General features: G+C 35.4%; 1 pseudogene across 1 annotated transcript; it reads right to left on the bottom strand.

Annotated features, from left to right (window-relative positions):
• Positions 1-23,393: 23,393 nt before the first annotated feature.
• LOC306653596 (mitochondrial glutathione transporter SLC25A39-like) lies at positions 23,394-24,805 on the bottom strand (annotated as a pseudogene). The gene is made up of 2 exons: positions 24,665-24,805; positions 23,394-24,596 (listed from the first exon to the last, which is right to left on the bottom strand). The product of its transcript is annotated as a mitochondrial glutathione transporter SLC25A39-like (transcript).
• Positions 24,806-26,416: the final 1,611 nt, after the last annotated feature.

Genomic DNA, 26,416 nt, shown 5'->3' with positions numbered 1-26,416 from the left:
TTAATGCCACCATCTTGGGGAGGTCTTTTGGATTACTTCCAGTCTGGATTAGGTTCTTCTGTTAACACATTCAGATCTTCTGAATTTCTGTTCCATCATTTCATATGATTTATGATCCTATATTTGTGTGATCATTTGTAGAATGCCTGTCTATCCTCTTAGATTTTATGCTGTAGGTCTGGGGCCTGTTTTGTTCCCCACTCTACCCCATTTTTCAATTGATTAGAAAAAAAAAAATGAATGAATTTGCCCCCAAATCTCCTCCCTGACCACCACATTTAAGATTCTATCTTAAGGATGAATTCCAAAGGGCAGAATCTTTTTGAAGATTTTGCAGTATTCTCCTAAGTAAATCTGTAATTATTAATGACCCCCCACAAATATCAGACATTTCCCACTCCCGTGCATCCTTGTAAATACTGCAAATGTAATAATTTGAAAAATTTCTTTTCTTGTATGAAAATAAATAGTATTGCATTTTAAATTTAGTTTGCATTCCTTTGATTACCTGTGGAGATGGACATTCATTTTCTATGTTGATTGGTCTTTCTATGATGGGGATTGTTCTTTCCCTTATTGATTTTTAAGTGTTCTCTATATGTACTGGAACGCCCTGGAATCAAAGAATCTGTGAAGACTTTGAGGCTTCTATTAAGAAAGCAATAGCATTCATCACAACATCATCATTCACGATATCGAAGTGCATTTCTCAGGGAATCCTGTGTTGGGCCTTGGCACAATCCAGATGAGGGCTGTTGCAATGAAACCAACCAGTTAAAATTCAGACCTAGAAAATTACGTAAATGGCATTTCATTTCAACAGAGAAAATGTAGTTAGAATTGCAAAGAATTAGAATTATCAAGTAATTAACAAAGAGAGGCTATGGTCTTTCAGGAATCACCTTTATGAATAAACAGGAGTGAATTTAGTCAGCACGCCAAGTCCTTAGTTAGAATAAGCTCTGTCTTTTACTCTTCTATTAATATCCTTAACAAGTGCTTTCATAGAAGCCTCAAAGCTAAAATTCAGGATTTGGACAGAATACTGGATTACAAAATGTGGAGGACTGACAGAATATTAATGTTTTTTCATCCCATTGAAATTACAATTAGAAATTTAACTTGTCACTGAAAAAAGTTCTGAAAAAGCAATTATCTTAATGATTACATGATTAATTGTAATTTAATGAGTACCAAAGACATGAGACTTTATTTGTACTTCATCACTGTGGTGAATGTGTACAGGGCAATACTGAGTTAAAAGCATTTTTTCTCATTCCAGAACAACTAGTAGTTGATCAGATAATCTGTGAGGCAAGGTCTGCTTAAAAGGTCAGAGAAGTGCCCCACACTGATTCAAAAATGTAAATGCTAAGATGATTTAGTGATTTGTAGGATGTGATTTTAAAACAGAGATTTTTCCAAGAAAAATGCAAATAGAATGTGTTTCTTATTTTAGAATTCTCTTAAAATTTTCTGAATTCCTTTGTAGAAGAAAACTGCGAGCTCTCTACACTGACGGGCCTCCATCACCTGGGATGATCAAGGTCGAATTATTTTTAGCTCTAAGATGTTCATCAATAAGAAAAGTGTCATCTTTTTGCCTTAGGCAGTGACTTTTGCTTTTTAACAAAACAATCTGTTTTTATAACCCATGGTATGGTGAGGTTAGTACATCAGCTGCATGTACTTGTCCATCCTGGCTGGAACACTGTTTCTGCTTAGTGTGGTAGTGCAAATAGCCATGAGTAGAGGAGGTGGTTTCTAGACTCAGTTCATAGAAAAAAGAAATCTCAGATGATTTAAAAAGGCTTAAAAATATTTTATCTTCATCATGATTCTTGCTTGTGCAAGAGGTAGTGAACTATATCTCTGAAAAATCCCATCCTCTTCTTGGACATCTCTGATAAACACCACCTGATGACACGGCCCCACTCAATGATTCTCTCTTTTGATATTGCAGAAACAAATCAAACCAGCCCTTATCTCTGAAGAGAGTCTGCCTGTCTCTATGAGTCTTGCCTTGTAAGCATTTCTTGTTTCTTCAGTCTTCTTTCTGAGGATGTTAGAGATTGCTTACTTTGGTCGTTCTTTGAAGGCACACAAAATGATCTTTAAGCTCATCAAAGGCAATGTGCACTACTTGACAAATTAATCTGGCCACTGTTTCCCCAATGAGAAGTAGCTATATACATCATAATTTTAATAGTCTGATATCTCACTATGTTTCTTGAATATGTCATTATATTATTAAAGTTATTTGTTGCTCCAACCCTATGTATGTTTTTTTTTTTTTTTCTTTTATATCCTTTTACTGTGAAATTACCACAGTAGTTTGCGATCAGGATGATCCCTGCTTTTGGCCACCCCCAGGACATTCGGTAATGTCTGGAGGTGTGGGAAGGGGATACTACTGGCATCCAATGGGTATAGGTCAAAGATGTTTCTGAACATCCTACAATCCATTGGAAAGTCCCCATTATCAAATAATTATTGTTCAAAATGTTGATAGCACCAAAATTGAGAAATTCTGAGTTCATGTTTTAGATTCAAACACAGATGCTTATGTTTATAGATTAAAATTCAGTTTAGATATGGTTCATTTTTTGTCAAGTATCTGCCTCTGTTCTTAGACTACAATCTGGCACACAGTAAGCACATGAAAATGCTGTATCAATATTGTTAAGATAATTAAAGGACAACATTAACAACAACAAAATAATATTTAGGTACTATAGCAGCAATGCACTTGAAAACAGTAATAGTGTTCAGTAAATAAACAAATTAGGTTTATGATAGATCTGTCAGCAAAGCTGTGAATTCTTGATTTTTGAAGCACAGATAGAAGTGGTCAGTTTAGGACTTTAGCTAATAAAATTTTAAGCAATTAAATCTTCAGGTATGTGAGTATGTGTACATGAAAGTATTCCCATATTTCGGATTTTTTTGTTTGTTTGTTTGAGGTGCTGGGGAATTGAACCCAGGGTCTGGCATATACCACTACCACTGATCTATGTCCCCAGACCTATTTCATCTTTTTAAAAAATAAAGGGTAGTATATTTTTACTTAACTAGACTCATTCAATTGTACATGCTTAAGAAAAACTACTTCCCAAATTCTATAAAATCTTTTATAATCCAAGATCAACAGAGAATTTTGAGCTATATACTTGTTTTGGTCAACTTTGTCCACTTATCTTTCCATTAAGTACCTTCCCTTCAAAAGATGTCCCGTGATCTATGCCTTCAAAACTCTTGCTTTTTACTTTCCAAAACAGTGGTTGGAGTATTAGTGCAGTGGTTTTAAGAGAATTCTTGGAAAAGTCTTTTGTTTCCATAAAAACAACTGAAGGCCTGTTGAACAATTATTTTATGGTTCTCAATTCTTGTATGATTACAGGTAAAGAGGTGAAACTGGTGCAAGATACTAGACCAGGTGGTGATGGATCCTTAGGTTGAGGGGGGTTTTCCCGGTCAGCTCTGCCTGAGTTGTTTGAAAACCTCACAGCTCACTCAAATGTACCCAGAGGCTTCTTTTCTACTGAATTCTGTGCATTATCAGCAGTATGCTCTTCAATGCTTCATACTGATCTCAAATTCAGGTAAATGAGACTCATTAAAAAAATCTTAGATGGCTGGGAGTGACTTTAGTTTCTGGAATTGACTGCAGGAAAAGGAAGCAAGGTCTGTGGACATTGAAGCATTTGTGTCCCAAATTGGGAAACAATGTGTCCAAACTTTGGGAAATCTGGATTCAATTTAGAAAATTAATATAGAACCATAGGGCAAGCATAAATTTGCTCTTGGGAGTTATCAATAACATTTGCTGAATGGATGAGGATATGTGTTCTGATAGTGCCTTTTGGTCCTGCCAAACAGGAGTAAATTGGATGTAAATACCATAAAAACAGGGACCAAACCTCAATCACATCTTATTTATCTTATCACCAGTCCTGGGCATAGTGCCGAATGCATACTTGATGTTTTATAAATGTTTCATAGATGACTGACTCAATGAGTAGACAAATAGTAATGGAATTCCCAACAGGTGGTATTCATCTGAGGAAAGGGGCAGGTCAGGCTATGCTGTGGCTCCAACCACACCATTTGGAACGGGAGAGACATGACAGAATTCCTGTTGGCCTTTGGGAAGTTTGGAATCAATTTAGGAAATGAATATAGACACACCAGAACCTTGGACAGTAAGATGTAACTGTGGCAGGCGAAACCGGGGCCCAGGGTTACACCACGTGCATCTAAAGATGGCGACTGGCAAAGAGCAAACGGTGTCCTGATTATGCCTGGAGAGAGGCGGGACGTGTTTACAATTGGCTGTATGATAATCAGTTCAGCCGCCTAGCGTGTGGACAGATATACTTTACATGTATACTTGACGAGTGACCGCTTGACCTTTAACAGGATTGAATGGACATATCTGGTTACAATTGATTATGCATGAGACTGCTTATATATTGAGGGTGATATCTGAATAAACGGGAAGCTGCTTCATGAACTTCAGAAGAGTACGTGTCTTTTGTCCTGCTGGTTGGGCGGAAAGAGCAAGAAGCAGCGCGGGCCGCAAGAAGCGACCCGGGCTAGAAGCAGTGGTTTTCGGTATGTAACAAGTTTAAATCTATAGGCAAGCAGCTTGTATGCATACAATGCATTAAGAAAATAATTACTTAAAAGGTGTACTGTCTTGTATTCATTGGGAACAAAATTGAAACAACCCATATTTCTGAGCTATTTTTTTTCCTTTTTTATTATTTTTATTTAGCTTTTAATTTTTTACAGACTGCATTTTGATTCATTGTACACAAATGGGGTACATCATTTCATTTCTGTGGTTGTACACAATGTAGATTCATACCATTTGTGTAATCATACATGTACATAGGGTAATGATGTTTGTCTCATTCTACCATTTTTCATACCCCCCCTCATTTTCTTCTACATATTCTAAAGTTCCCCATTATTCTGTCATTCCCTACTTCCACCCCCATTATATATCATCCTCCACTTATCAGGGAAAACATTTGGCCTTTGGTTTTTGGGGCTTGGCATATTTCACTTAGCATGATATTCTCCAATTGATTCCATTTATTTGCAAATGCCATAATATTATTCTTCTTTATGGCTGAATAGTATTTCACTGTGTATATATACCAGAGTTTCTTTATCCATTCATCTGTTGAAAGGCATCTAGGTTGGTTCCATAATCTAGCTATTGTGAACTGAGCTGCTATAAATATTGATGTGGCTGTGTTACTGTAGTTTGCTGATTTTAGGTCCTTTGGGTATAAACCAAGGAGTGGGATAACTGGGTCAAAAGGTGGGTCCATTCCAAGTTTTCTGAGGATCCTCCACACTGCTTTCCAGAGGGGCTGCACCAATTTGCAACTCTACCAGCAATGTAAAAGTATGCCTTTTTCCCCACATCCATGCCAACATCTATTATTGTTTGTGTTCTTAATAAAAGCCATTCTAATTGGAGTAAGATGAAATCTTAGAGTTGTTTTAATTTGCATTTCTCTAATTACTAGAGATATTGAACACTTTTTCATATATTTATTCATTGCCTGTGTGTCTTCTTCTGTAAAGTGTCTATTATTAAGCAAATCCCAAAGTGTTTTATTTCCAGAAAACATTTATTAAAGCCTGCAAGTATACAGAATCATAATTCTTGCAATATAAGAATTAGGTCAATCAAACAACCAGTCAGTAAATGAAAAAATAAGGTGGAGAAAGCCTTATTTTTAACTCTCACTCAGTATGTCTGAAAACAAACAGCAAGCCAAGTTGGTTCTGGATAATTCTGGGACATTCACAAAAGCAGAGAGCTCGTTTCACAGGAGAGAGAGTAGGATGGTGCCAGAGTAGCTGGCCTCCGCACTAGTGCTGGCTTCACCATCCCTGTGATGACCCCTTGAGGTTACCGATCATTAGGTGAGACATTCTCTTGGCTATCACACGTATGAGTGTTTACCAATCTACTTAGGTTATCTTTGGAGGATTTTCAATGGTTGAGTGTTGTAAAAATGGGGTGGGAGGTTCATGCCGTGGTAGAGGTTCTTGGACTTCGTAGAAAAGAAACAGTTTCATCTCAGGTATGAACTAGGAGGCAGAAGAAGCCAAAAAATGTTACTTTTAAGGCATTATTTAATTAATGGTGAAATATGTAATTAGTCATTTCCATTCTGACTCCTTAATTAGGGTGAGGCCAAGAGAAAAATCTGTCAAGATACCTATGGTTTAAAAATGCCTTTTGTTTTTGTTATATTTTATAATGAACCTAATTAAGATCATTTTAAAAAAACCTGTATATTATGAAAAAATGAGAAAGAAAGTAAAAATCACCAATTCTGATTCTCAGGGAGCTCTGCTTTTTGGGATATTTCCTTTCCAGGATATTTTATGAGCATACTCACATGGCAGGACCCAAAACACTTTTAAAAAATTGGCTCTGATTTAAGTATGCCGCTTAATTCTTTCACTTTGCTTTCTATGCTTTATATACTGATGTTTTTGTAAATCATTATTTTTTAAAAAGCATGATTTTGAAAATCTACATCAATATTGGTCTTACTTTCTGATTGTCTTCCAATCGCTAAATTATTTTCTAGATAAGTTATATTTAAATTAGCAGCCCTGGGAAATCGTACCTGTAGAGTGCTCTGATCACCATTGGATATGATGACTTAGAAAATTGATTTGCTGATGGACCCAAAGAACTGTCTTGTTCCTTAAATTTGCACTTACCAGATTATTATTAGATTGTGCTTCCTTGTGTTTGTTTGTTATTCTCCCCCAGATTTCCTCTTCTGTCTTGTCCTCTGCCTACTTCTTTACTATGACAGTAATGTTTTCCCTATGGACGGAATTGAGTTCTTTATACATTAACTCTTTGCTGTATTTTTGGCAAATATTTCCTCCAATTTTTTTCTTGGGAATTTCTTCAACTTGTTTTTTTGGACATGTAAATTTTAAAATTTGGACATGCAAATTTTAAAATTGGTATGTAATCAAACTTATCATTCTATTTTTTTTCCTAAAAACTCTATGATTTTATGTCTTAAAATTCTTTTCTCCCGTGAAAGTAAGATATATGTTAGACTATATTTTCTTTTAGATGTTTATGCCTTTATTATTATTTTTACTTATTCCATTTATATGGCGTGAAGCAAAGTTATCAGTTGACTTAAAAATTAGTTTCTCCAGTCATTAAATAATTCTATTTTCCCAATTGATTTTTCTTCTTTAAATTATAAATAACATTAAGCTCTAATAAAGTCCATTTCTGAGTTGCTTTATTTACTTATTTATATGCCTTTTCTCATATTAGCACAATACTGTCTTAATGAATGAAGATTAGTAATGTATTTAGTTTACTGACAACAGTCCTTTCTCATTAGTCTTTTGAAGGTTTTTTTCAAAACACTCATCTGTTCTTTCTTCAGAAAACTTTTACCTATTTCCAAAAATATCAAGATGCAATTTTGATTAGAATTATGTGAATACTAAAAGTTGCTTTGGAAAGCATTCAGACCTTTTAATTTTTATTCTTTCTATCCACGTATGACTGACTCTTCAGCTATACTCTTATTTATTATATCTTTTAGCAAAATTTTGTACTTTCCTTTGTATAGATCCTACACATTAAAATTAGTGTCTTTTCCTAATTCTTTTACATTCTTTAATATTTTAAATGACACAGTTAATCTATTTTTATTTTTAAAACTTTAAATTATTTTTTAATTGACACATAATGATTTCACATATTTATGGGGCACAGTGTAATAATAATATATGTATACAATATTAACTATTTTATTAATTGCTTATTTCATGCTATTATCAGGAAAATTACTAATGTTTAGATGCTTTTCTAAATCCAGCCATAATATATCTTTAAATATTTCAAAATGAAATTGTTATTAAAAATGGTATAGTTTGTTTCCTTTAAAAGAAAATAGACTTATTGTTTTAAGCTGCTAGTGACTTGGCTGCCTGATTTTGAATTTCCTATCACATGGAAAGTTTTATGCTGGTTACATAAAAGCTGCACAGATTTTCCATTCTCAGCACTGTCCCATGGTAGCTATATGCCACTTCTGAATAATAAACTTTTAAGTTAGGAACACACAGCAATCCCACAGAATCCCTCCAGCAATATCTGCACAATGATAAACAAACATTTTGGTAGGAAGGAATCAAGGGCTAAAGATGGTAAAATCTTAGTGTGTAAAGCATTTTCTGTTAACATAGTATATATTATGAATACAACTTGGGGCAATATGTGTTGGCTGCCCTATAAAGGTCCAGAAATTGCCTTATGCAATATGGACCATGAAATCAATGAGGGTACAAATCATTCTTATTCTCCTCAGGGCCAGTAGATGACAGATGCATAACGGCCATATATTTGTAATAAGGATGCTGGCCTTGGTCCTAAGGGAACCCAAGGAGGTTTTGTGGGTAATCCTTGAGGCAAAGCTCAGGCTTTACATTGATATAAACTTACCTTTTATTTCCAGCTTACTTACCAATTTCATGAACTTGGTTTAACCCAGTGTGTTCCAACCTAAAGGGCAAGTTGGAGTTACCTCGAGAGCTTTCAAAAATATTGTTTATTGGGTTCCACTTCTGGAATTTTCTTTTATTTAACTTTGAGTTAAGACTTAGACACTGAAACTTTATGAACTCCCTAGTTAATTCTAATGTGCAGTCAAGGTAGGGATTCTTGGAAAGCTCTGAATCTCTTCCTTTATCAGCAAAACGAAAAGGATAATGTTGATAAGGGGGTAGTGAAAATTCAGTGAGAAATAGGAATTCAGCTATTATTGCAGCTAAACACTTCTTAATAAATTCTAGATATTACTATGATTAGAAACATAAATGATGACTTACAGTGTTGCCCAAAGTATGCTATGGTAGGAGGAGGTATCTCCAAAATATTTAAGACCTGATGCCCCACACTTATATAGGAATAGGATGCTTTGATTTTTGAAGGGGCATGAGGATCAAATAGGAACCCCAAATGTGCACACCTACTCATGTTTTTCTGGAATTTTGCCCCGCACGCCATTTTTCTGGTTATCTCACAGTGCAGTTGCATTTCAGGGTCTCAGAATTTTACTCCTTATTTGTTTCATGACTGAGAGAAAACAAGGAGAAAATATTTTTTTCTTTTTGTAGTACTTTATACTTGATGAGAACGTATTGAGCTCATTTAGGCATAAGTCATTTATTTAATTCCAGTTCCAGCTAATCATGACTTAAACAAAGGCTTAAACTTCTTTCATTCTTAGAAACTTGACACAAGTTGACCAGGAGATTTTTGACTAAGAGGTATATAACGAGTATCCTTCTAAATAGCAGATCTCCAACTGCTTGGTAGACCAGGGCATGTGAGAGAAAGACAGTGGCAGGTAAAGGCATCTGCTTCAATATTCAATACTAGCATGAAGTCTATGGCTCTCCCTTCACTTGTCATGGTCCATGTGGTCTCTCAGTACTTTAATTCTCCTGCCTTTGTGCTTATTTTTAAAACTGTTCTTCAATAATTCAAATGCAATGACTTTCTACATATATATATATCTATGTATATATATATATATACATAGATATATATATATATATATATATATATAAAATGACAAAAGACATATTGCAGGCATCTTTTTCCATATGGTGCTAGCAATTTGGATTTTAGTAGCAGTTTTTATAACTCGTAGCTTACCACTAAAATGTCAGAACCCGTGAGAATAAAACAACTTCTATTTTAGGTTGTAGATTCATTTGCTCTGATCTTTCAACCAGAAAAACTAACTCTAAAGGCCCCTTTTATTCTGAATGAATGTAACTTTCAGTTCACTACTACCTTTTCAGTTTATTAAGGCTAAGAGTGTTCCAGTATCTCTTCTTTTTGTTCACTTACTGACATTTATTGAACATGTGCCATGAGAGGAAGGCTGTCACCACAGTTAACAAACTGACCTTTATGGCAATGGAAACCAGTGTAAGAGAAACCACATTAAAAAGAAAAAGAAATCACATTGCTAAAAGAACATGTCTCTAAGCTAAGCAAAGACGTACCTAGTTTTTAAACCTATTCAAAAAATCTGAGCAAAGGAAGTATTGATTAACTTGTTCTAAGAAAATTAACAAATTTGCCTTGGTGTTGGCTTTTTAATTAGAGCCACATTTATAATCTTTGGGTAGTTTTGAAATGCCAGGCCGAACTTACTGGAAAAACTTAACTTTCAACTGTTTTTATATGGTGATACTTTTTTTTAAAATTTCAGACATGACAATGTGTCTTTTTATTACATTTCCCTACTCTGCTAAAGGGTTGGACATCATTTTTATTTTTATTTTTTTAATTGATTTTTTTTTTTTTTTCTCTTGGAGATTGAACCCAGGCCCAGGGATGCTTTACCCACTGAACTACATCCTCAGCACTTTTTATTTTGTATTTTGAGGAAGTGTCTTGCTAAATTGCTGAGGTTGGCTTCAAATTTGCAATCCTCCTGCCTTAGCTTCCTGAGTCCCTGGGATTACAGGTGTGCGCCACTGTGCGTGAATAGGAATTGGATACCTTATTGTCATTTATACCTCATTATTATTATTTTTTTTTTATTTTTGGCAGTGCTGGGGATCGAACCCAGGGCCCTGTGTTTGCAAGGCAAGCACTTTACCAACTGAGCCATCTCCCCAGCCCCTATACCTCATTTTAACACACAACCCATTAATTCCAGGATAGTTGTTTTAGAAGGATACTTCATTTTAGAAACTGACCAGTTTTGATTATTTCTACTCTGAATAAAGAGAATTGCTAGCCTGAATGTTAATTTTCTATAGCAATTTCCTACCATTTATTCAGGGGTAAGTGAATATAGCCCCAAATCATCATTAAAGCATCACATTGACTTGTGGTAGTTTTTTTCAACTCAATGACATTTTGAATAATATAGAAACCAACAATAAGACTTGAAAATCTTTCTTCATTGGTTTGACTTTGGGTAAAGAAGACTTGAAAGTAGGCAGCCTGATGAGGTAATACTTGATCAGGACATGTCAGAATCTGGGCTAGCTCATTTTCCTGTGATGATCCTAACTTGCTTCTCTTCTTAAGTATGATCAGAACTAAGAAGTTGGGGTGGTTGGTTTGTAAGGAAGGTCTTCCTTCTTTTTAAAGTGGGCCTATAAAGTCTTTTGTCTTTAATTCTAGGCAATTTGCTCAAACTAGGATCATTTGTGGTAATTTAGATTTCATGGTGAGGATTCTTAAACCCAGGACTAGGTCAGAGCTGGGGTAGGAAATTAAAAACAACAACAAAACAACTTTGAGCTACTAGGATACATCAAGTTTCAATCAAAAGACAGTTATCTATGGATTGAGGGTTGATGATTTTTTAAGGAAATAAGAACTTTCATTCAGACAACTTAATTCATAGCACATATATGACCAATTCTAATAATCTACAATCTATTTTTCAGAGTTCAGAAAAACTGAAGTTACTGTAAATTATCCACAATCTCAATAACACAACTATGATCTAGTGAATTTTGGTGTCTTGTTGATTTTCCACTTTATGTAAATGGAATAGTTACAGACACAGGTGTCTTCATGTCTTTCTGACAAAGGCATAAATCTGTATTTTCCTAGTTATTACTAACCAATTTATCAAGATTCTTAGAATATTTATTATGCCTAATCATAGGGTCAATTATCATTTAATTGTGTTTTCAGTTAGTTCTAATCCTGTGTTGTTCAATATGTTAGTCACTAGGTACTTGGGATTTTTGAATAATTAGAATATGTCTAGTCTGAACTATGATGTTCTGTAATTTGGGAGTAAAATATGTTTTTGAAGATTTAGTATGAACAAAAGTATATAAAACTTATCAATAACTTGTTTGATTACATATGGTAACAATAACTTGGATTTACTGGTTAAATCAAATATATTATTACAATCAAATTCATTTAAAATTTTTTTTGAATCTGAATAATAGAAAATGCAAAATTGTGTACATGACTTACATTTGTCTCTTTCATTATATTTTTAGTGGGCTGTGCTGTTTTAACACAGGTTCTGATAGAAATTGTTTCCTTAAAGACTTAGAAAGCTGTAGATAGTCAAATGTTATTTATAAGCCAAACCAAATAGAAGATGCAATCAAAAGCTTACCAACCAAGAAAAGCCTAGGATCAGATAGATTCTCAGCTGAGTTCTTCAAGACCTTCAGAGAAGAATAAATACCAATACTCCTCAAATTATTCCATGAAATAGAAAAAGAGAAAATCCTTCCAAACTCATTTTATGAAGCTAGTATCACCCTGATACCAAAATCAGACAAAGACACATCAAGGAAAGAAAACTTCAGATCAAAATCCCTGAAGAACATAGATATAAAAATTCTTAATAAAATTCTGGCAAATCACATACAAAAACATATTAAAAAGATAGTGCACCATGATCAAGTGGGATTCATTCTAGGGATTCAAGGTTGGTTCAACATATGAAAATCAATAAACATAATTCATCACATCAATATACTTAATGATAAGAATCATATGATCATCTCAGTAGATGCGGAAAAACTCTTGACAAAATATAGCACCCTTCATTTCAAAACACTGGAAAAAACAAGGATAGTAAGAACACACCTCAACATTGTAAAAGCTATATATGTTAACCCAAGGCCAACATCATTCTAAATGGAGAAAAATTGAAAGCATTCCCTCTAAAAACTGGAGCAAGATAAGGATGCCCTCTTTCACCACTTCTATTCAACATAGTCTTGGAAACTCTTGCCAGAGCAATTAGACAGATGAAAGAAATTAAAGGGATGTGAATAAGAAAAGAATTTTGAAAATTCCTTAATTTTAATAATAGACATTAAAATTTTTGATAAAATGGAAATTTTAAAGTTAGGGATAAAATGGGTTGTTAACAATATAATTAGAGATTAAAATATCTTGTTCATTCATACAGCTAACATTTAATGAGCACCTACTATGGATTGTCCAGCATTAGGCACATTGAGTAAATACAACAGTGAGCAGGACTCAGATTTTATCTGTAGGGAGTTTTCAGTTGACCCCAGTGTTATAAATGTTCTGAAGTGAGAACTACAGGGTGGTGAAGAAGATGGTACTAACAATATCAAGCTCAGAGCAGTGGTGGAGGATCATTTAGAGAAGGCAGTAAGCAAAGGTTCCTGGGTGGAAGTCACCTTATTTTTAAAAAATGTTTTTATTAGTGCATTATAGTTTTGCTGCAGTCACCTTAGTTTGAGAGGCAAGTTGTCTCATTCCTATCTGTTTAAATTAACTCATTTTTAATTTCACATTAAAACAGGTGGAGTTAGAATATCATCACTCGGTAATCTCTGAAAGTTTATAAATGATAAGTGAGTAGAATCTATTTACCTTCTGACAAGTTCTGTAGTTTGACGCATGGCAGATTGGTTCACGAGAATGAAAGCAGCTGGATAAACACTCCCTCTGAATTTCTTAATTTCTCTGGTTCCATTAATAATTAAAACACTACCAAATACAGAACTTATATGGCAGGTCTTCTTGACAGGCTAGTTGAGAATGGTCCATTAATCATGGACTGTTAGTGACAAGGTAGAGTGGTGGAAGGAGCATGGGTTTGGGAATCAGGATTTGAGGTTTGGGGGACTTTGGGAGAGTAAGTGAACTCTTGAGTCTTAGTTCCTTCATTTGTAAAATCAAGAAAATATAGTGTTCAAACCAATATATGAGGATAGAATGAAATAATATATGTAGGATGCTCAACACAATATTATTGAATAGTGAGTGGTAAATAAATGATTTACTTAATTATAACATGGGAAAACAATTATCAGAAAGGAAATGTTAAGTGAATGAAGTAAAAGTCTTGTAGAGTTTAAAAGTGTAACTATGTTTATTTAAAAAGAGCAAAATAGTAAAAAAGAAGAACGCATAGATAGTTCTTGAGCTGAGGGTCTAGGAGTGAGAAGAAAGAGCCAGTTAATTTGATTAGTTTTAAAGGAGAATTTTTGGAACAATTCTCTCCTTTTCACCTTTTGAGGATTTATTGTCATTTCTGTCATCTGGGTCTGGAGTTTTCTTAAGTTTCAAATAATGTGTTCAATTCTTAAAATAGATATAGAACTAATGAGACTCTTTCTTACATTGTCAGTTTTGGAAAGCTGTGATTTATAAGAAATTCATTTACATTGTCAAAGACATTGACAAAGTTATTTAAGTATTATTTTATTCCCATTTTAATACCTATAATGTCTCTTGTAATTTTTTTTTCATTCCTGATATTGGTAATTCTTTTTTTATTCTCTTTCCTCCTTGTCTGTATCATAAGATTAATAAATTGCATCATTATAAAGATCAATATTTTGGTTTTGTTGAATTCCTTTATTGTTCATATTTTTATAGCATTGCTTTCTACACTTCTTTTCATTATTTCCTTACTTCTATTTTGTGCTTCATTTGCTCTTCTTTTTTGAACTTCTGAACAAGAAGCTTTAGTTATTGATTTTAAACCTTTCTCATTATCCAGCATAAAACTACATATTTTCCTCACCTCAAATTGCTGTTTTGCTATATTATATCAATTTTAACATAATGTGTTTAATTATCATTTAGCTAAAATCCTTTTTATTTTGCCTTGTTATTTCCTTTTTGACACATGTATATTTAGAGGAATGTTGCTGTATTTTCAATATTAGAATATATTTCATTTCCCTTTTTAATTAATTCCTAGTTTGAGGCCATTGTGGTCATAAATACTCTCTATAATTTTAGTTTATTTTAATTTATGGAGACTACCTTTATGGCCTATTACATGGTATATTTTAGTGAACGTTTCATGCCCATTTTGTAAACATGGGATTTTATATTTTTGTTTTTAGTTGGGTAAAGTTTGATGCAAATGTCGATTGGTTTAGTTGATTAATAGTGTTACATGTTCTATGGTCTTATTGATTAATTTGTGTCTTTTTTTCCTTATCAATTACTAAGAAAAATAAGTCTTTACAATTATGTACTTTTCTATTTTCTCATTTAGTTTTAAAATTTTTGCTTTTTATGTTTTGAAGTCATTTTCTGGCTAGGTCCATGTTTATTACTTTTTTGTCTTCCAGATGAATTAATTTTTTGATATTATGAAATATCTCACATTTTCTCTATAATTTCTCTTTTCTTAAAATTGACTTGGACTCATTAATATAGCCACATTGTCTTTTATTGATTGGTTTTTGCAGATTTTAAGCTTTTCTTTTATCTTATAAATACCAGTGTAAGTCATAATATTTAAAGTTTTTTTAAAAATTATTATACAACTGGTGACTTGTTTTTGAATTCAATCTTTCAAAAAATATTTATCCATTTATATTTGATGCAATTATTGCTGTGGTTAGAGTTAAGTCTATTATATTGCTATTTGTTTTCAGTTTTTCCCTGGGTTCTTTGAATTTGTTAGTGAGAAATTCTGTTTTCTCTTGTCTGAGATGTCTTTATTCTTTCTTTTGTGAAATACTCCTTAATTGGGTGTACAGTTCTAGTTTGACAGATTTTTTTGTTAGCATGCTAAAGATGCTTTCCATTATCTTCAGTTCTCATTAATTTTTTTGTAAGAATCCAGTCATCCTTATTAATGTTGTTTACCTAAGTGTAATATATGTTTGGAATTCTTCTTCATCTTTGATTCTTAGTAGACTGAATTTGAGATGACTGCATACAGTATTTTTTGTGTTCAAACTTTAGGTGTTTGCTGAGATTCTTGATATATATACTTTCTCCATTTTGGCAAATCTTGGCTTTTATGTCTTCAAATATTGCCACCTTCTTTCTCACTTTTCTTTTTGAGATTCTACGTACAGAATCTTGAAGTCATTCATTGGGTTTATGTCATGTATATCTTTTAATCCCAAATTAATTTTTTAGAGTTTTATTTTTTCCTATTAAAATGTCCTCTTAAAAACCATTTCTTCTAAACTATTTTCATATTCATAAAAAATATGTCAAAATCTTTATCTGTTAATTTGAACATGTAGGTGTTAGTGACTATGCTTTTATTGGCTACTTTTCACTGGTTATGGGTTGCATTATCTTTCTTTGCATTTTTTATTATGTACTAGACATTGTCTATAAAACAGTAGAAACTGAAATAGATACTAATTTTATCTCAGGAAAACATTACCCTTTCTTTTAACAGGAAGCTAGAATGGGAAAGTTTCCTTCGATCGAATGCAAAATTGAGCTTTCAGAGCAGAGCCATTACTTTTGTTCAGTTCACTTCCAATTTTAAGTATTTAAGGGTGGAATTAGTTATTCTCTTCAGCAAGGTTTTGGGTCCAAGCACTGAAAGACTTTGACTTTTTTTCTCAGCTTTTTAGCTTCAGTCTCCTTCCATGATGCTGCTTGGTCAGAAAAAGTCTCAGGGGGACAATTTACAAATGACAGGGAGTCTTAAGTTTTTATGCTTCCTCAGATGTCAAACTAACTTGCCAACTCGAGGAATTGTAGTAGAGTCTCCTTTTTACAGCAAAAGTTTCAGTTTTTACCAGTCTCATGGCTCTTCTTGGGATCTTAGGCTATGCTAATAGCTCTAGAGATGAAAGTGAGCCATGGTTTCTGCTTGATTAAGAAGGACTCATTGTTCTTGGAGCATAATTCATATTGACTTACTTGTATCCAAGCATTTTAACAGCTACAAAGAAAAAAATTAATTTTTATTTCATTCTAGGATTTCTCATTGTTAAGGTGGAAGTAATGACTTTATTGGTGACTTCAACATTCTAACCAGAGACGGAATAAGAGAAATGCTTAGTTTTCCAGGAGCGTTCAAAGATCTTGAAACTTTTACTATAAGCATATACAATGTTTATTAAGAATGTAATATTTGGGAAATTAAAAAAGTTTTCCATCTTTGTAATTGTATTATTTCCTAGTACTAGCAATCTTCTTACATAAAAGAGGTTCTTATTTTATAAAATGTAGTAAAATTGGATTTGATAGATGAAAATGTCCCTTAAATATCCCAGAAATAATTTCTTTTTCACAAACTTGATGATACTGTATATGACCAATAGATTGAACATTAGATGATTCTATGGATGTTCAAACATGGTCTAAGATGCAATCCTTGAGTTGTAAAATATAACTTCTCTGTAAAATGTTGCTTCTCTGTATCTCATAGACAGTAATAAAATCTCAGAGTCAGCGTATGAGAAGTGCTTACTATAAGAGACTAAAATTATTTTTTAGTTTCCTTTTGATTAATAAAATATTTTGATGGTACTCATTTCATATTTAAATACAATTCTATTTTAGTACATTTTAAATCACTGAATGTTTCTATATTCACAAGGTGTTTTCTTTTTGTTTGTATTTTTTAGTTTTAGTTTTATCAATTCAATATTGTATTTTGTAAAGTGAGGCCACTGTGTTTTGTGGACAGACTGTAAAGAGAAATTATTTGATGTGTAGTCTCCAAAGAATAGAGACAAGAGATAAAGTTTGTCCCATAAATGCTTTCTGGATATTATCATATATCATATTTGAAAATAGGGTCAAGATATAAATGAATTTGAAATTTTAGTTCTTATTAAATCATTAGAGATACTTTATATAACCTAAAAAGATTTCCAATTCTAAATTTTTCTTTTGGAAAAGATTTCCTTTTCCAAATTTCTCTTCTCACCAAGGACAATCATGCTGTAAAAATAGATGATGGTACTAACACTTATTGAGTATCTACATTAAATAGCTATATGGTATAGACATCTCATTTGTTGAGATTGAGCCTAGTGTAATTTTACCATGTTTTGTATTCAAAAAAGAAATGAGGTTATAGAAAGAACACTAATGTATCCTGAGACACAGTAAGTTATCAGCAGAAATAGAATTTGAAACCTAATTTGAAACCCAAAATGTGATACCTCAATCTTAGTTCATTTTTTGTTGGGGAAAAACAATCCAGAAAATTGGCTTGAAGTATAATCATTATTTTCTGAATGACAGAACTCAATTGTGTCAAATGGATAATTAACAGTATGATAACATTCTTTCTGTGAATTAATTTTTCATCAAATTAGAAACTGACGTGTTTTGTGCCATGTAGACTCACTAAATTCTGAGTGAATTAATGTATCATTATTGTTAGGACTTTCAGGCATTTATGTATAAAACAATTTTCATCTATTTATTTATTTATTTTAATTTTCATCTTTTTAAATATCAGATTATATTAGTAAGGGTTTTCAAAGTCCAGTTGAGAATTGGAGCACCATTTCCAAAAATTTTCCTTGATATGGGGGATTTTTTTTTTTTTTTTTGTAAATTAAAACATAACTTCTTGAAGGTAATAGTGCACAGGTGAGTGTATTCTCACACAGAAACTTCACAGTTATTGAGTAACCCAGTCTGACCAATATACTCCTCAGGGGCTATTATAGCTTAGATAAATGTCTCCCAAAGGTCCATGTGTTAAAGAGTTGGTTGTCAGCCTGTGGAGCTCTTGGGAGGTGGTGGAACTTTTAAGAAGTGGAATTTAGTGGGAAGTAACTAGGTAACTGGGTGCATGCCCTTGCAAGATATATGGGGATTTCAGCCCCTTCCTATTACTTTTTTCTCCTGAGTGCCTCGAGGTGAGCAGCTTCCTCCGTCATGCATTCCCACCATGATGTACTGCCTGCCTCAAAGCAATAGGCCCAAAGCAACAGGCCAACTGATCAGGGACTAAAACCATGAGTCAAAATAAACCTTTCCTCCTCACAAGTTGTTTTTCTCAGATATTTTGTCACAGCGATGGAAAGCTGACTGACATAACTGGTAAAGAACTTGATAAGAGGAAATGTTTCTGTCACCCTATCTTTAGAACTCAAAACAATGCTGAAGGTTTTTAATAGGACTTCATTTAAAATTATATTTAGTAATAAGTATTCATTCGTTCATTAAATTTAAGGAAATGGAGTTCATGATATTGTAAAATAAAAGAATGAATTTTAAAATATGAATAACATGAACAGTTGATATTTGTTGGAGACATATATTTTGACAAGCTTTGGGTTCTTTTCTTCATGTGTATGTTTCATAAATAACTACCACAGACATAGAAGTCCACCAATTTGTAGGAAAAGGAAAATAAGCCTTGCTCTATTCTACTTGGGTAATAAGTGACATATTTGGGACTTGAAGACTTGTCATGCTGATTACAAAATCCTCACCCTTAACTTATACTGATAAATTTCTGGGTTCTTAGTCTTGTGTTGGCTCTCACCAACTGTCAATCTTGGGACAAATCATATACTTTGACATCATGAGTTATTTTACTTATAAAATGGAAGGTCTATCAATATGCTGCAGTAAGGGTTAAAACTTAAAAATTCATCTGGAAATCTTAAGTTCGTCCTTCTAGAAGAAGTTGTTATTTTTCTATTTATTATTAGTGACTGAGAAAAATAAACATGTGATCCAATTGTTACTCAATACATGTCCCTGTCCAAGATGTATTTTCAGATTCTATGGTATGGATTTTCATATACCTTACAAACTTCCATAAAAGGAGCTACTCAAACTACATAAATTTCTGGAAACCAGAAAGGGTGAATGAATTTTGGAAAATTCAAACCTAATCACCAAGAAAATACAACTATAAGAACTAGAAGATGAGATTGATAATCTAAATGAAAATGGAGAGGGCAGGATCTCCATTACTGAAGATGGAAGTATTACTTCCAAGAGCTCAAATTTAAATCCATGTAATGTTTGCCAGGAATTCTTCAAGAATTCTGTGAGAAAGAGTTTATTAAAACATTGTGCCAGAAGATTGAGGCCTCTGGGTTTTAATTTACCGACGTGGTATGTTTAGTCCCCAACCCACCACAGATTTCTATCTCTAAGAGAGAGTGCTGGGTGGTTGCTGGTAAAACAGGAAAAGTGGAGGTTGCTCCTGGGAAGAAATGATGCAGTTGAACTAAAAGAAGCCTGCCTTCTGTTTTCAGAGGAGCGGGATATTCCCATTAATGGAAAGAGCTCACCAAGGACAGCCGAGGATTGCCTCTTCTTCCTTGGTATAATTCCTCAGGTTGTTTCAAACCCAGTAATCAGTATTCCTGGAATGGCAGTGATAAATAAAAGAAGAGGAATTCTGTAAGCAGTTTCCTTGTCCTCCAAACTTACCAAGGGTTATAGTCTTGAAATTGAATGCGTTCATGGTGCTGTTTTTGTGGTTAGGAGATACAATAAATACTCCAAGAACCTACAGCAAATTCTTTGTATAATTGATGGGGAAAGGATGCTGGAATTATCAGTGAAAAAATTAATTTCAGATAATTTGTCAACATTATTAAAAGCAGAGAGTAAATTTTTCATCCTCTGGAAGAGAAGATATAGATGTGAGAACATTAGGAAATGGGAGATCTTTCACAGTTGAGCCAATTAATCTAAAAAAATGCATTTCTTTTCATAAGAAATAAAGGAACTTCAGCCAGAAATTAATAAGTCATAAAATAATAAAATTCATGTGTGTGACTTGCAGCTTGTCACAAGGGAGGAGATAGGAAAAATAAAGAAAATGAGAAGAAAAGACCAAGACCTATGATGCCTTCACATGGACATATTAAGCAATAGAGATGAAAAATACTGAATTCCTAAATGATATAAAGGACATAGAGATTGACCATAAAACACCTCTATAGGTGGTCCTTCACCAAAGGCCTTTGAGAAGCAGCAGAGAGAAGCTCAGAGTCTGAGCCCCTGCAGTGTAATGAGTGCTAACCCGTGTGTCAGACAGAAAAAGTGTGTTCTATGGAGCAGAAGGATCTGGAAACTGCAGTTATATGTAAGCAATATTAACAATTATATTTTCTTACATTGGCAATACCAAACAATGTCTGTCCTTTCAACATCTTGCTAAGGGACTCTGCTAGAGGAGGTGCTTCCTTTAAACCAATAACCTGATGCCTTCAGTGATTATCAGTGCTCCTAGACATTTCTCAGACAGATCAAAGAGAATTACTTAAAGACAAACATAACTTTGCAAATGAAGGATTTTGAAATGCTAAAATTTAGGGGCATTATTATAACTGTGGTCCACATTAAATCATAGAAAGAGCTTTGGTCCTATTGATTTTATACATGAGAGTATTTGGGGAATTGTAATGTGCTATGAACAAGGTAAACTTGAAACATGTTACCTCAATAAATATTTTTTTCTCTATTTATCAAGCACTATACTAGCCACTTAGGTACACTCTAGTATGGGAGTGATGTGTATATAGACGAAGGCAAGAATTGAGATGAACAGGTATACCAGGGTAGGAGGGGTAGGTGAGAAGTTAGGGAAATTTCTAGACTGTGAGGAGAAAGGCTTCAGATGTTTCTGAATAGGAATGAGGTAGGTGATCTAAGGAGAACACTCCAAAGAGAAGGATAAATCCATGTCTGGGTAGAGAGGGTTGAAAACATGGGACTGTCAGGGAGGAACAAGGAGCTTGGAGTGGCCCAATGCTCTGCAAGGTCTCTAATGCCTAGCAACACTGCTGGAGATAAAGACTAAGGGCAGCAGCCAGAATGCAAACGGTTTTCTGTGCCCTATAAACTTTTCTGACATAATCTTTCAGGTAATAAGATGTCACTGGAGGATTCCAAGTAGGGGAGTTCAGTGATAAGACTGCATTTCTGAAATTTTTCACAGGGGCGTAGTGAGTTTTTGCACACAGCAATACACCCAGCTGGCCCGTGTGGCCCGTCCTCCACCCAGAGGAAGAGAAGCCACCACAGAGGAACAATTGTGCCAGGGAAGAGCTCAGACGATGTGGGATCAAGTCACTCTTCCAAGGACGTCTAGCAATGTATTGCTATAAATCTGTACTAACAAGCAAATGCATGCACGGATGAGTAAGGCCATAAAATCACTTGGAAAGCAAACAACATGAACAAGAAAAGCATTAAACTGGAGAATAAAAAGAGTATCTGAATGAATGATGAAAGCTACCTTGTTCCTGGTTAGGAAGACACATATATAAATATTTCAATACTGAGCAGAATGATCTCTGAATCCAGTCGCAGCCCCCCAAAAGTCCCTGCATGATTTCTTTCGTTTGTTTTTAAAGCAAGAAAATGACTGCATGCATTTTTTATTTTTCATTGACAATGATAACCAAATGTATTTGCAGCATTTTTAATAGTTTCGATCTATGTTTACTGCATGCCCTTTCAATGTCATACCAAAGAATTCAGGCTTACCAAGAATAATTTAATTCCCTAGGAGAATTTACCTATAATTGACTTCACTATTTACTGTTGAATAAAGCCCAGACACTGAATGTCATCAGTGACCATGCAGATTTTCATCCTGTAGAAATGGGAATTTTTTTTTTCCTGATAGAGAGGATAGCCTATTGATCTTTGGTTTTAGTACCATGCAGAAGATTAACCAGGTTTGCCCCTAACCTAGCAATTTTACTCCAACCTTCCCTCCCCCTCCCTCCCTTCCTTTCTTTCTCTCTCTCTCTCTTTCTTTCTCTTTCTTTCTTTCTCTCTCTCTCTCTCTTTCTTTCTTTCTTCTTTCTTCTTTTATGCACTCTTTTTGAATTCTTTTGTTTCTTTTTTCAGTTATGCATGACAGTAGAGTGTATTTTGACATATAATACATACATGGAGTATAAGTTCCCATTCTTGTGGGTGTACATGATATGGAGTTACATTGGTCATGTGTTCATATATGATCATAGGAAAGCTATGTTTGATTTACTTTACTGTCCTTCCCATACCCATCTCCCCTTGCTTCTCCCCATTCCCCACTGTCCAACCTGGTGAATCTCCACTCCTCCCTCCCCTCTGCCTATTGTGAATCAGCATCCTCCGTATATCAGAGAGAGCATTTAACCTTTGGTTTTTTTGGAATTGGCTTCTTTCACTTAGCATCATAGCCTCCAGTTCCATCCATTTATCTTCAAATGCCATAATTTCATTATTCTTCATAGCTGAGTAATATACCATTGTATGTACCACATATTTGTTATGCATTCATCTATTGAAGGGCACCTAGATTGGTTTCATAGTTTAGCAATTTTGAATTCAGCTGCTATGAACATTGATATGGCTCTGTCACTACATTAGGCTGATACCTTTGGGTACATATGCTGAGGAGTGGGACAACTCCTCAGCATATAAATGGTGGTTCCACTCCAAGTTTTCTGAGGAATCTCCATAATGCTTTCCAGAATGGTTGCACCAATTTGCAGTCCCACCAGCAATGTATGAGTGTACCTTTCCCTCCACATCACATCCTCACCAACATGTATTACTTGTATTCTTTCTTTTTTTTTTTTTTTCTTGTTTTTTTTGAAGTTCATAAGTTTTAGACAGAGCACGAACAGGGTGGGGAGACTAAGCTGAGCCCAGGGGTTCTTGGCGCCTGGGGGCCCAGCTACAGCAAACATAAAGGGAACACAAGAGGCAGGAAATTATCAGATTTGGTCTTGAACTTGGGGGTGGGAAAAGGATGATCTTAGAAAGGGAGAGCAACAGGAAGCAAGCTGAGTCTAAGAAGGCCTGGGTGCCCCAGGGTTGGGGAACAGCTCTACCTGGGGCTCTTGGTTGGGAGAAAAGGGAAACGAGGCCCCTCCCCTGAGTGCTGAGGAAAAGGCACTTGATTCAGTCTCCTCCTGCCCCCATCCACGGAAGAGCTAGAGTCCATTTCCTGGCCCCATTTAATGGCCCAGAGTCTTTTCCTGGTTGAGCCTCTGGAAGAAGCTTTTGCCAAACTCCTAAGTGCTGATCATGATAGCAGAGGAGGGGGCAGCCTTGATGATCCTCGGGAGAAAGCCTGCAAAGAGTCCCTTGGTGCCTGATTGAGCCCGTATTCTCTGAAGCAGCAGCCAGGGTCAGTACCGCGGGGGCTTCACTCTCACAGCCTCTACAGCTCCCGGCACAAGCTGGCACTGCGTCTTCACCACATGGAAGGGTAGAGTCAAGATGTCAGCCACCATCCCTGAGGTGCCGCCAGCTGCGAAGCTAATGCCCACAGATGTCTGGTCCTTTGGTCTGGGCACATTCAGCCATTTCTTCATCAGCTCATAGTTGAACCAGTACAGAGCTGAGAAGGGTACATCTCAAAGAGCTGTGGGGCCCCAGCCCAGCCACAGTGAGCGCCAGCCACCCTGAGCCACTGCAGCCCGGACACAGGTGCCTAGCTCACGGTATGATACATGCTGAGCCTGCAGCTTTGTCCGCACAAGTTCCAGGGGACTGATCACTGTCACAGTGCCCAAGCGAGCCAGTGCACCAGCAACCATGGGTGCATAGAGGTCAGAAGTCAGGGCTTGCCCGCAGAGGAAGGTCTTGAGTTGGTCATAGGCAGTAAAGTAGATGGAGGTAGCTGGCACAGTCATCACCAGGGTGGCTGGGAGGCCGCTCCACAGAGTCCTGGTGCCCTCATGCCTCACAATCTTCACAAAAGCATCCAGAGTGCCAGTGAAGCGGGTAGGATCACCGAACCAGGTTGTACAGCGGGTACCATTTGGGCATAGGTACAGGGGCTCCAGGACTCCATTGCAGTACAGGAGGCACTTCCCTGTGGATTGGAGACAGGAGGGTGATTTGGTGTAGGAGAGGCTCCAGAGGGAGGGAGTCATAGTTCACTGGCTACTTAGGGGCGCTGAGACTGCAAGAGGACCTTCACTGCGTCCAGGGGTGTCGTGAAGAGGAGGTGACCACAGCCCCAGCCCCCGAGGCCATCATTTGTTGGGGAGGGCTAATGTCCCCAAGGTCCTGGTCAGCCATCTTGTTGTTTCAATCCTGGCTGTAAGCTGGTGCTCGCGGGGCGCCGCACCAGGGGCCAGCACCAGGGGCCAGCACCAGGGACCCAGCCGGCCCATAGCGGCTCCGCAGCCGTGCAGGGCGCGCGCGCGCTCGCCACCTCACACCGTTACTTGTATTCGAGATGATTGTCATTCTGCCTGTAGTGAGATGAAATCTCAGTTTAGTTTTAATTTGCATTTCTCTAATTGCTAGAGACATTAAACATTTTTCATACATTTGTTGACCATTCATTTTTCTTCTTCTGTGAAATATCTGTTCAGTTCCTTTGCCAATTTATTGATTGGGTTATTTTTTTGTGTATGTGGTTTTGGTGTTTTTTGAGTTTTTTACATACCTTGGAGGTTAATAATCTATCTGAGGTGCAGGTAGCAGGTGCAGGGAGAGATTTTCTCCCATTCTGTAGGCTCACTCTTCATATTCTTGTTTCCTTCGCTGTGAAGAAACTTTTTAATTTGAATTCATTTCATTTATTGATTCTTTTTTTTTTTTTTTTTTTAATTTTACTTCTTGCACTTTAGGAGTCTTGTTGAGGAATTCAGTTTCTAAGCTGACATTATGGAGACTTGGTCCTATTTTTCCTTCTAGTAGGTTCAGGGTCTAATGCCTAGGTCTTTCATCCTCGGAGAGTTGAGTTTTGTGCAGAGTTAGAGATAGAGGCCTAATTTGTTTTTATTATATATGGATTTCTAGTTTTCCCAGCACCATTTGTTGAAGAAGCTATCTTTTCTCCAGTGTATGTTTATGACACCTTTGTCTAGTATTAGACAACTGTATTTATGTGGGTTCGATTCTGGATCTTCTATTCTGTACCATTGGTCTACATGTCTGTTTTGGTGCCAATACCATGCCGTTTTTGTTACTATATGTAGCAGAGTTTAAGATCTGATATTGTGATGCCTCCTGCTTCACTTTTCTTGCTGAGGATTGCTTTGGCTATTCCGGGCCTCTTATTTTTCCAAATTAATTTTTCTACTTATCTGATTTTAATAGGAATTACATTAAATCTGTGTAGCTCTTTTGGTTGGCAATTTGGACAATATTAATTCTGCCTATCCAAGAGCATGGAAGATCTTTCCATCTTCTAAGTTCTTCAATTTCTTCTTTGAGTGTACTGTAGTTTTCATTGTAGAGGTCTTTCACCTCTTTTGTTAGATTGATTCCCAAATATTTTATTTTCTTTGAAGTTATTGTGAATGGGATAGTTTTCCTAATTTCTCTTTCAGTTGATTCATCACTAATATATAGGAACACAATTGATTTATAGGTGTTAATTTTATCCAGAAACTTGGCTGAATTCATTTATGAGTTCTAGAAGTTTTCTGGTAGAATTTTTTTGGGTGTTCTAAATATAGAATCATGTCATCAGCAAATAGGGATAGCTTGAGTTTTTCTTTCCTAGTATCCCTTTAATTTCTTTCTTCTATCTAATTGCTTTGGCTAGAGTTTCCAAGATTATGTTGAATAGAAGTGGTGAAAAAGAATCCCTTGTTCCAGTTTTTAGAGGGAATGCATTCAATTTTTCTCCAGTTAGAATGATGTTGGCCTTGGGTTTAGCATATATAGCTTTCATGA

Source organism: Sciurus vulgaris (assembly GCF_902686455.1).
Source record: "Sciurus vulgaris genome assembly, chromosome: 1".
Taxonomy (NCBI): domain Eukaryota; kingdom Metazoa; phylum Chordata; class Mammalia; order Rodentia; family Sciuridae; genus Sciurus; species Sciurus vulgaris.
The sequence above is the reverse complement of the archived record's forward strand: the minus strand, read 5'-3'. Positions and strand labels throughout refer to the sequence as shown.